The following is a 12,188-nucleotide window of genomic DNA, read 5'->3' as shown; positions in this document are numbered from 1 at the left end:
GGCCTATTTGAAGCAATTATGGTAATTTTGTAGACGGAAAAAAAGATTCTGTTTTTCCAGCTGTTGTTTTGATCCACGTAAGTGGAGTGTATTAGCTCTCAGCTTAAAATGGAATGCAGATATGATGATGATGATGAGGAAGAATATTATCCACTTCTGTCTATCCGTCCGTCCAGCTAAAGATTTGTTGGCTGCCATTAAATAAGTGAAGTGATGTAAAGCAAACCAGGGATTATTTAAAAAATCCTCCTTTAGCAGGATCAGAGTGCTAAAGGTCCGCCGTGGTTGTGTTCATTCTGTGATAACGGCCACCACAAAAAAAAGTATCGCTTACAAAATGCGTTCAAAATAATTTTATGTGATAACTGTCACATGTTCAGTACGGTAGCTGACGAGTCAAAGGTCAAATTTCCCACAGAATGATAGGCCCAGGTTGAGGATGTAATTGTGGTGGAAAAGATATTTTTTCATTAATTTATTCAGTCTACAAAATGTCAGCAGACAGTGAGACAAGTTTCCAGACCTTTGTACTGTTTGTTGTTCATTCTGAGCATTTCTTCTGATATTTTACCAAGATTTTTAGTGACTAAATGATGAACCGGTTATAAAGCAGTTGACAAATTAATTGATAATGACAGTAATTATTAGTTGCAGCCATACTCGTTTTGTCTCCAACCCAAAGATTTCCAGTGAGCAGTGATGGAAAACAGAAAAGCTGAAATCCCAGAGAATATTTTGCATTTGTGTTTGATAAATGATTCACTGATTATCAACATTATTTATTTATTTCCTATCACTCAACTGATAACTGATTAACTGACAAATTCTATGAACACTAATTAATATTAATATCATATTAATAGAGATCAAACAGTCAGTCAGTAAATCAATTAGTCAATCAACACAAATTGAATTGTCAACTATTTTAATTACGGATTCATTTAAATGATTGATCTCGTTCTAGTCTCAAATGTGAGGATTTTCTGGTTTTGTCTGTTTTCTATTATTATAGATTGACTATCTGAGGGTTTCTGGACTGTATGTGATAAAATAAGCAGTTTAAAGAGGCTCAGAACACTTGGTTAATAGTATTTTTCACTATTTCCGTACATGTTAGAGACTAAACGATGAATGGATTAATGAAAATGATCATTAGTTGCAGCCTCACTTCAAATTTCTTGTTTTTTTCCCACAAACATTGAATTAAAAATGAGAAAAGCAGTAAATCCTCACATTTGAGAAGCTCAGAGTTGTAAACGTTTTACTTGATAAATTATTAGTCGATTTGTAAATTTCCTGTCAAGTGACTAATCGATTAATGGTCTTATGATTTCAGCGCTAATCAGTTTTATTACTGTTGAATATGTCTGACAAACTAACAGCTATAGTAATTCTTCTGGACTGCGGAGGACAGTGCTTCTTATGGCAGTGTTTAATGGCTCAGTCGTCTCCCTTCACTAAATCTCAAATTTCTTATCCACCTGGCAAAAGGTAGAGAGACTGAGCTCATCCCAGAGCGAGGAGGGGGAGGGGGGGGGGAGGAAGGAGGAAGGATGGGGAGGGAGTGAAGTGATGAAGTCAATAAATAAGAACAGCAGAGGCGACTCGAGGCAGAGGACGTTCCGCATCTCACCCCTCGGCGTCCCAACATGTGTTTGTGTGTGTACAGTTTGTGCTTTACAGTGGTGGTCCTGTAGAGAGCGGTAGATAGTTTTAATAAGTGGTTACACAGCCGAGCGCTCCCCTTACTGTACTGTACATCAGCGGAGGGAGGAGCGACCGTGTAGTATTTCTTTTTTGGTTCTTTCCCCCTGTCGTTGCAACCCATCCAAACGCTTCTGGAAGGCAGCGAAAGGGGAGACAAACTACTCATTTTCACGCCCAAAGCTTTGCAGGAAGGAGGACGGGGAGCCGTGCGAGGAGGGAGGGATAATTTGACGGTACGAGGCGCAGCAGCTTGGCGGAGGACTGGGCTCGGGGCGAGGGGAGGACGTGTAGCCGTCCAGCGCTGCCGCTACACTTGTGCAGAAATCGGAGGAGCCCCGCTGACTTTCTCCCGCTTCATTTCCGCCTGATGCCCTAATATCCGACCCGAGCTGGCGTCCGGACCGCGCCGGGGGTAACCGATGGTGAGTGCCGTTATCGGGCTCTGACCTGCCCGACGTCCACAGCGTGGTGTGCATGCAGTTGTTTGGCCGTGCTAGCTCCAGTGGCCTGGGCTGGTCTTGACAGATCAGATCGGCAGCCAAGGTACGCGCGGCGTACAGTACAGGAGGCGAGCGCTTATCTCGTCGGCGTGTAGCCATTTCGCCGCTATTGTATCGCTGTGGTTAGCGATTGTTGTCATTGACGCGCTAACGCTGCCGGATGTGAGCGTGCAGCGGTAGCGGTGCCTTTTCGGTGTGTTCTGCTCGCGCTGTGCGCTGCACACAGGCCCCGAACTTGGATTTATGCCTGCTGCACTGCCGCACGCGCGCACGGTCCGCTCCTGCATGCACACACACACACACACACACACACACACACACACACACACACACACACACACACACACACACACACACACACACCGAGGCAGATAAGGTAATCGATAAGGATCACTAGATATAATGCACCTGTAATACTCCGTTGGGGAGCTTTTAGTGTTCTTGGTACTCACTGTCTGTTCAGTCATCTGAACCTAATTTACTTTTCTCCTACAAATGTTGTAGAAGTGACTTTTACTTACTTCTTTAATATTTGCATTATTGTTAACATGTCAATAACAATCCTACATGTCTACATTAAGTGTTACAGTTAAGTTAAGGCTGTAGTGAAAAGGGAAACTCACCTAAACACAACTTGCATCTGCACACTTTATAAATCTGTGTAAACAAAATGCAGTGAGTGTTACTGACTCATTAACACTCACACAATTCACGCATCTCTGGAAACGTAGAGGACTTTTGTGTACAGTGGCTCCTGTGATGCGCACAGACTGGCATTTATAGAGTTCATTTGTCCATCTTTTGCCTCGTGGTTATGTTATTGATTAGGATATGGCAAATGCTCAGTGCAGCCCTGATTATTGTTCACTGTCTGATCTGATCAGTGGACGTTTATCAGAAACTGAGTTGTGGTGGGGGACAGTGTGCGTTATATTAAAACTGTCAGGGCTGGGTGCTGAATCACTGCGACTCATACAAAAGAGGAAAAAAAAAAACGGTGTGTTTAAGATAAACAGAACTCGAATGAAGGAACTGAGTTTAATAATACAGCCTGATGTCCCACAGCCCTGACTGACTGCTGACACGCAGCACCGACACTTTATCATCCACTCAGACCATGTGAGAACCCCCTGGGAAAATAATCTCAGTGATATGATTGAGCACAGCGGATCGTGAATATAACGGTGATGGTTTGCGTGGTGCATTGGCAGCTGTTTGTGTGTGAAAGCCTTCATCGCCACATTACAGCGCTGTAATAATTAAATCACTCAGTGTAACCACTCTGCTCAGACCCTTTTCGGGGTCTCCATTCTAAGTCAAGTGCATTTTCACAGGAGTGTCCTGCACAGTCCTGATAGAAAGTGACAGTCTAAAAGCTGTATGCTCTTGCAGCTGAATCCATCAAGCTGGCAACATATGCATTTCCTCTGGCACACTGAAGCTTGTTTTAAAAGGCAGAGTGTATAGATGTTCCCATCAACATGGTAAACACTGAAAATTTTAAATAATTTAGGCTCTTAGATGTCTAAATTTTTAGACTCCAGATGTCTTTGTAAACTTTGACAAGGTTGTAGTCTCAGTACAATATTTACAGTTGTGAATACAGTAAATCAGGGACAAAAATATCTAAAAGACTTTCTCAGTGTGGTGTGTTACAGAAATTAATCTAGAAAATACAGATTTATGTGTTTATTTCAGCTGTGGGTTAATGTTGTGGGTTTTATGTTTAAAAACTGTTTTACATGAAGATATGGGCCAGTTTACACCTCAGTTCAAAGGTGTCTTATGTAAACGTGTGCGGCACTAAACCACTGCAGAGTGTTAGGATTTTATACATAAAGGGGGCAAAGTAAAGCTAATTTATGTCAGATCAGCAGGTATGGCCCCAGATGTTCATCCACTGTTCATTAATCATTATCCATCAGTTTAAATCGCAGTGTTCTCTCCCTGGGTTGATTATTAGCCCTGGACAAATCCACCATTCAAGTATAAACATTTTCTCTAAGGATACAGTTTTAAATACACCAAGAGGGTAAAACCCTGTGTAATCAAAGGCAGGAAGATGAGTGTTGCACCAGAGACATTTAAATGATCTTTATTTCCCCCCCCCTCCTTTGCTGTAAACATTATTCCCATGCATAGAAGGAAAGCTAGCGATTGGTTTTGCTAGTGACTGAGTGATGTAACAGTGTTATACATGAGAACACAGAGAAGTTGGATGGGTGTAGCCCCACATGACCTGGTCCTTCTCTCCTCTCTTCTTCCCTCTTCTCAGTTGGGGCTCCTTCAGGGGGCCAGAGGTGACCTTCTTCAGTCTTTCCCTGCAGCAAGCACCCCAGCGGGCCTCTCTTTTTGTGACCCTGTTTCTGTCTGTCTTTCTTCCTGGCCTCCTCGCTCCTTTTCCTTCTCCTTTACCCCCCTCCCCCACCTCCCCCCCTCTCTGGTCTACTCCCATTCCCTCCTATTCCCCGTGGTGGGGCAGCAGCGCCGAATGCTTAGAAACATAGTGTTCACTTATATAACCTCGGCTGCGCAGCTGATGTCCTGGTTTGTATCTGCTGTATAATGATGTCAGAGCTGTCTAGAGAGGCAGAGGGCATGCTGGGTAGGCCAATATGTTAAGAGCTATTCCTGAACTGAGCATGGTGAGTGGGGAGAGCCCCAGGTTTGCCCCCTATTACCTCGTTTTTTGTTACTCAGAGTAATTTTGGGAGAAGACGATGCAAAGACGACTCGTTTTATTTGTCAGTTTTAATGAAACGTGTGAGCGATGCATCCCAGTATAAGGAATGTCTTTGACATGGTAGCAGTTGTCCCGAGGGAACAGCTTCACAGTTTGCCCATGTGTCAGTCTGAATATCTCAAGACATCGCTTCCCTGATTTAGGTTTTTTTCGGGCATTTCCAAACGCACTCGTTGGAGTTTGGAGGACGCCGTAACTACAGGTCAGTAAAGGTGCAGATTAGCTGAGGTTAGCATCGCACGTGACATGTTCAGTGTTCACCTTTTCACCACAAATGCACCTCATAGACTACAATAGAAGGACATGCCTGTTATTCTCTCGCTTCTTTACTTTCTTTGTGACCTGAGCTGACTGCTGGTTATCCTATAGATAGTGCCTCTCCAAGGCACTTTACAGTGTTGTCTGTGTTTTCGCCTATGACTAATTAGATTATAGCACCCATATGCCGTAGACTTGTAGGTTGGTTTATAGGATCTATTCAGCCAGGGCGAATGCAGCCAACCACAAAATGTCATCTGATTATCACGGGTTTCTGCACTAGAACTGGGCTAATAGATTTTGTGGTGGTGTACAGTTTAGCTTTTTTTTTTTTTTTAACTAGCAAACTGTATTTAGAGGCATCATGTCAACAGAGCCATCTTTATAAAAGAGCACTTGCATAGAAATGTTTTGCAATTTGAGCAAAAAACCCGACTCCTTCATGCATGAAGAGATGGCTCAGATGACTAACCAAACATCAAGGCTCTTTATCTGTGTATTGTACATCATTGTATAAGCCAATTAATAGTCACAAGCTTACTGTTGTTCCACCAAATTCAGTTATGATGTGAAATATACAGCATGTACAGCCTGTCACTTCAACTGCTTTCGCTGCTTATACTGTGCCTCAGCTGAACCTGAACTAGCTCTAATTTCTTCCATTGAAATTTGGGCTTAATTTATCAACTACACGCTGCAACTGGCAATGTCAACTGGAGCTATATCGGTCAGTATAAGCTTATTGTAGGTACATCAGTGTCTGTGTTGGCTGATGAGTAACAGGAAATTGCGGGACAGAAATACCCGACGAGGTCGGGGTCTGGGATGAACAACGAAACAGTGTCACCGTTCACGTTTGTGAAGGTTCACAGCCATCCAGGTCGTGGTTGTCCACAGAGAGTTCATTCGAGGGCAGGTGGACTTGGTCGTCACTGCCTCATCGTTTGTCAACAGGAGATCACTGACAAGTTGATTTGTACACGTCCTGCTTTGAATGTACGTGGGTTACAAATTTCAAGCAGGCGCACAAACATTGTAGTTCAGAAAATTTAGCATTTTGTAGTTTTGATTTTAAATTCTGATTTCAGAAATTTAAAAGGCTGTACAGCACACCAGGGACTGTTGCAAAATTCTTAGTAAACAATCCCATTCAGACTATATATGCCCAAAAACACTTGGCCTATATTGATATAAAACAGGGAAAAGCAGCAAAGATTTGCATTTGAATAGCAAGAGCCACTGAATGTCTCTGTGATTCATCTATCATATGAAATCTATTGAGCTAAAGTAATTAGAGTCCTCACAAACTAGGCCGAGTCAGCTGATATCTATATCAGTAACAATAACAAGTAATGTGCATCCTCTCTCCTCGCTGCCATGAAGGAAATTCCATGCCGTTTCCTGCTGTAATATCTGGCACACAGAGTAATGAGTGTGTCCTCACTGGCAATTCAAACCTCATTAGCTGAGAAGAATGAGGCTAACCGCTCAGAGTGATGTTGTAGCTGGTTTGTTTTGCATTCAGAGACTCGTCGCCACTGATAAGCATGCTGTCATGGTGAACACGACAAGAGATTATCAGCGCGCTCTGCACCGGTCTTCACACACACCACTGGGGGTCCTGTCTTCAAGATACTGTAACAACCCATCCCCCTAACACACAAACACACTTGCAGACACATGACATCAGATGTCAGGCAGCCGCTCCAAGTTTGTGGCTTTTATCTCAGTGTTGTGTGTGTGTGTGTTTTTTTTTGTTTTTTGCCCCTCCCTCTTTCCAGCTCTTAGCATGTTTGATTTTGTTTTAGTCGTTTTTTTTTTCCTGTTGTTTCTGTTGAGCAGTGGTTTCTATGCAGATGGTTACCAGAGGCTCCCCTTTGTCTTTTTTTATGTCTTTGTACCATTGAACTCTTGTAACTCTCTACTCAGCAGACTTGCGCTTCATCGGCTTCCAAATCACCAGAGAAAATAATGACTTGGAAAACGGCCTTTATTGGCCAAAGAGAGTAGCAGAGCGCTTTTACACAGCTGCACTTCTCTCTTATTAACACCAGTCAGCTTGGCTCGGCCCGGGCACAACTGGGGCCACTCACAACTGTCTTTTCATCAACGGGAATACTTGGCACCGAGGCCCATGAGGTTTATTTTTGCCAGGGTGAAGCGGAACACTTTACGACGAGGACATCTGACATTTGCTGGCACCGGAGCGCTTTTGCTCCCTCTCTGTGAGAGCCGCCTCGATTTATGCAACAGTATGAAAATTTAGTCACGACACATTTGCAGACATGTTAAACAGGCAGTTCCCAAGACAATAAAGTGACTGCTTTTTTCTCTCCTGTCATAAACACCGAGGCGTTGTGGCGTACAGAGGGATTCCCTTCACATGGATTTGAGATTAAACTGGCAATAACAATTTCAGTTTCTGTGGCTCAGAGGCAGAAGATAATCAGTTTATAATCAGCGTTCCCCAGAGGAATTAAAGTGTGCGATTATGAGTTAGTTTGTATGTGGGCGTTAAAGTGTTAGATTATCGGTCGTTGCTGGATATACCAGCACAAAATGCACATATAACACCTGTGTGTTACATATGTACGAGGGCTGTATCAAATGATTGCTTTCATTAATCTGCTGACTCGGTTCTAAACTAGCTGATTCATTGCCTGATCTATTAACTGTCCAGAAGTAATGAAAAAGTGCAGAATCTAAGGCAGCACCTTTCCCTTTAATCGACTTTCCCACAGGGGATCAGTGAAAATCTTCAAATTGCTTGTTTTGTCCAAACAAAGAGTCAAAAAACTAAAAACTAAAATCTAATAACTCAGTGAACCTTAGTAGGAACTGTTATAATAATCGGTTTCTACATCAGTGTACCACATTTAGTTATTTGCTCTTATATGTGTATATAGTACACAAATCATTTTACCAGCCACCTCCCAGTGGTAGAGGAAAGCATGGCTGATAGCTCTAATGATTAAATCAATAGTGTTAGAATGCATGTGATAAGAGTCAAAAAGAGCTAATCTAAATAAATCTAACTACGTCCACTTGGATGGATGCAGTTTCCACCCTTCAACATGTTATCTGCTGAGGTAATGAATAACTCTGAGCAAAGAAATGCTTTTAAAAAAACCCACAATTAGAGTTTTGGCCCAAAACCAAGTCCTGCTATGGCTAATCTGCTCTTCCAACATGTAGTGTATATAGGTCAGCATTTCATTACTGTAGGAAAAAAAAAAGTCATGAGTACAGAAAAGTTTGACCTGTTTAAATATCAGAGTGAGTTTAATGCTTTTCCTTCACTGTTATAGTAAATAAAACTTAACCAGGCTTTAGGTTTGTTTTTTTTGGGAGAGCGGAGTTTGAGATGTTTTCTCTTATAAAGCCTCCACTGCTCGAATTCCTCTCGAATAACCCAGAATTAAGAGCTGGATAAATGGCTGGCTCTGCAGAAGAAAGGCTGCAGTTTTATTGCTCCCTGTTTTGTAATCTGTCATGCTTGAGGAAATTTGGATGGAGCCGTTCCAACGCCTGACGGTTTGGCAAGCTTCTAGTAAACTCCACCTCTTGATCATTATATATGTATATATATATATATATATTTATTGAGATTGGGGTTAAGGCCACTATTTATGTCAGACACCTACAGTACATTTGCTATGAAATAGCTAGATAATTACATGAACAAAATAAAAGTCCCAGGCCTTCAGATTAGAAGCATGTAGCTTTTCATTAGGGCCATGGCTTTTCGCTGCAGACTGTGTGGAATTACAGATGTCAGGAGTGAATGAGGCTTCACTTCACTTGTTCTACAGCAGCGACCTCTTTTGTCAGACGCACCCTTGAACTAATTTCAAACCAGATGTTATTTAACGATCATTAATCTTAAAGTAGATACAACAATCGACCTGTAATTGCACAGCTCTCCTGTTAATTTACAGCAAGGTGGTTCCTCAGTTGAAGAGTGCCCTAGATTTCATTCACACATCTGGTTTTCACAGCAGTCACAAAGCCACAACCTTGTCTAACTGGGCCAACAAGTGTGTGTGTGTGTGTGTGTGTGTGTGTGTGTGAGATATTCCCCTGGCCGAAGAATTAGACTTTGGTTTATGTTATGACTGTCTGTGAGGTTAGAGATCGCTGCAGAGTTTAGCTGGGTTTCTTTGAAGTGTGACTGACGGTGACCCACTCTCCACGGGGGCCCCTCCGTTACTGCTCACCAAGCACTTTTCTGTTTGGGGAAAGTTTTCTTTTTTATGACATCACATCCAAAACCTTTCCGAAACAAGAGGCGTTTGTGCGCCAGTGGCAGTTCTCCTCCCTCCGATTATTTGGAGTGCGTTGCATGTGAGAGAAAGCGAAGTCCGACACTCGTTGAGTCGGGTCGGTGCATTTGTTGAAGGAATCACCAGCGGCGAGGTCGCCTTTCTGTGCGTCTGTGTGAACGTCGCAGTGCGATCAAATACTGATGGTGGCGGAAAGTGTCTGCTGTCATATTACAGCTGCAGGTGGGTATGCTGGGGTTTTTGTGGAGGACCATGTTGGTGGCAGGAAACACAAATGAGTCACCTTTTCGACAGTTTGTTGATGCTGTGATGCCAAAGCCGATTGTGATGAATCTCCCTTTATCTGTCATCTTCGCACCTACTTCTTTGATTATTATCTCAAGTTCCTGCTCACTGGCACACTGGCACACTTGTCATTTATGTCGCTGATTAAAGGATGATCTCAAAAAAAAAAAAAAAAGATTAATGAGTGATGATCATTGTGATTAACATTTGAGTTATTTAGCATGTCATTTGGAATATTTAATTGAATATTTTAACATAAATTTAACATTAAAAAAAAAAGGCAGCATTAGTGTCGCTCAGTCATTGTGGCTTTGTTCAGAGATAACGAGGCAACGCTTGAGAGGAACTGCTCACCTGAAAAAATGTCGCTAAAAGGGGACAAAGTGACCCTTTTTTTTAATCCAGAGCAACGCTGCAGGCATTACTTTGTGATGTTCGTCGTCCATATGGGTTTAACCTTTTAAACCTTTTATGACAAACTCATGCTGTGTAGCAAAGCTCAGCTGGCCCTGCTCATAGCCGCACGCCCAACATGGGTTTCTCAAATGTGAGAATTTGAAGCTGCTCTTTATCATATCGGACACTGGAGGGAATATCTCTCTGGCCTTTGGATTATTGTTTGAATAAAACAAGCAGTTTGCATGTGTCGGCTTGGGATGTTTGAAACTATAGTGTGTGTTTTTCAGCATTTTCTGACTTTTTACAGAAAAAATAAGCGAATAATCGATAGAGAAAATGATGATTAATTGCAGCCCCAGTGTTAGGGGGTTTATTACTTGACAGTTTTTTGTTTGTTCTACTTCCTATTATCGAATATGTCCATTATTGTTCTTTTTGTACGAGGCATCAGATTTAATCATTAGACTTCCTGCTGCATGGTGACACTTTAACATGTTCCGGGCGTGATTCCTGTGAAAGCTGTGTATTGGGTTGTTGATCGTTTAAAGGGAAAATTGTTCAACTCTGGCAAATAATCAAACGAAAAGTGTAGTAACTGCTCTGGTGCTGGCAGACTGCCCTAAAAAAAAAAACTCAAACATAATTAAATCCCCATTTTCCAGAAGGCTGCTGCACAGTGGCATTCTGTTGCTCATGAGCTCTGATTAAAACCTTTAAAAACTTAAAGTACTAGTTGTGGAGCAATGTGGGACAAACAACGATTAACGTAACTCTATAAGATCACCCTATTCTGCACACAGCCCAGATATTGTTGTCCAATTTGAATGCGTCGCTTATCCAGGGATTTGCTCTGCATTTTACCTGAGCCTGTTTTTCGACCTTATTTGGAAAATCTCCAAGGACATTTTAGGTCTGTGAAGTATGGATGACAGCAGGTGCCGCAGAGCCAGGGAGAGTGTTTCATCTCTACCTGTTAGTGTTGCTAGCCAAGTAGCGGGAGGATGGAGAGCTACACACTGGGAGGTCCAGACTGCCAACTTAATGCCAAGTGCCCTGAGGCGGTGTGTATACGTGTGTGTGTGTGTGTGTGTGTGTGTGCGCGTTTGTACGAGGATTGAGAGACTTGCTGATCTGGCAGCCGTGAAACATTCCTCATCTGAGTTTTCTCAATTACCTCAAACAACAAAAGCTGGCATACAGTAGTTAGCGTAGTACAAGTTGATTCAGCTTCTTGCAGATATTGAAAGTAACGCCAGCTCTTTTACACAACCTGCGCGTGTGGGCATGTCGCAAGGGCTGTGCTGTGTGTTGATGCTTATACAGTTGAAACCAGAAGTTTACATACGTTGAATAAAAAGACACATTTCTCACTGTAATAAAAAAATTATCTGAAAAATTCCCTCTCTCATTATTCTGGCATTTAGCAAATAGAAATAATATTGGCAAATACTAACTGACCGAAAACAGGAAAAGTTTAGTCTGATTTAATGTCAGACAGTGAGGAAAAAAAAGGTTGTGCGTCTCTTTTTATACGGTGTGTGTAAACTTCTGCTTTCAACTGTACGTGCATGTGTGTGGCTGTGCGCAAGGCTGTTTGTGGGAGCACTGTATTTCTGCAGCGTCCCCATATGCTCGGTGTAGAGCACGGGCTCATGTTTCCCTCAACATAGCTGGCCCAGATAGCAGGAAACTCAATAGGCAAAGTGTGAGGCAATCACTCTGTGATTAGTGCTCACTAGTGCCCTGCCGCATCTTTGGTCTGGCAACGCCGCACACTGAAATTCAGTGGCATGCAAGCGTTTCACACTTGCACAGCCACTCGCACATGTGATATGCATGTTGTTTGACTTTGTTTATGCTGCTTTTGTTTGTTTGGGGTTCCAGCTAGGTCTCTCTCTCCCTCTGCTCAGTTTGTCTAGGTGTTTTCTCTCTTTGAAAATTTTTAGTCGTCCCTCATTACAGGATGCACGCCTGATGGCGTTTCCACCCTACACACTGAATCCAAACGAAGAC

At 42.6% G+C, this 12,188-nt stretch overlaps 1 protein-coding gene across 2 annotated transcripts in view; it reads left to right on the top strand.

Moving 5' to 3' along the window:
• Window positions 1-1,836: 1,836 nt before the first annotated feature.
• thrab (thyroid hormone receptor alpha b) overlaps window positions 1,837-12,188 on the top strand; it is a 114,846-nt gene continuing 104,494 nt past the window's right edge. For both annotated transcript variants that reach the window (XM_041066533.1, XM_041066534.1), the window contains exon 1: window positions 1,837-2,129. The gene's annotated coding sequence lies outside the window, so the exon portion shown is untranslated. The remainder of the gene's footprint in view (window positions 2,130-12,188) is intronic.

Source organism: Toxotes jaculatrix, chromosome 21 (genome assembly GCF_017976425.1).
Source record: "Toxotes jaculatrix isolate fToxJac2 chromosome 21, fToxJac2.pri, whole genome shotgun sequence".
NCBI lineage: Eukaryota > Metazoa > Chordata > Actinopteri > Toxotidae > Toxotes > Toxotes jaculatrix.
Note: the sequence above shows the minus strand (reverse complement) of the source record. Positions and strands in the feature narration are given on the sequence as shown.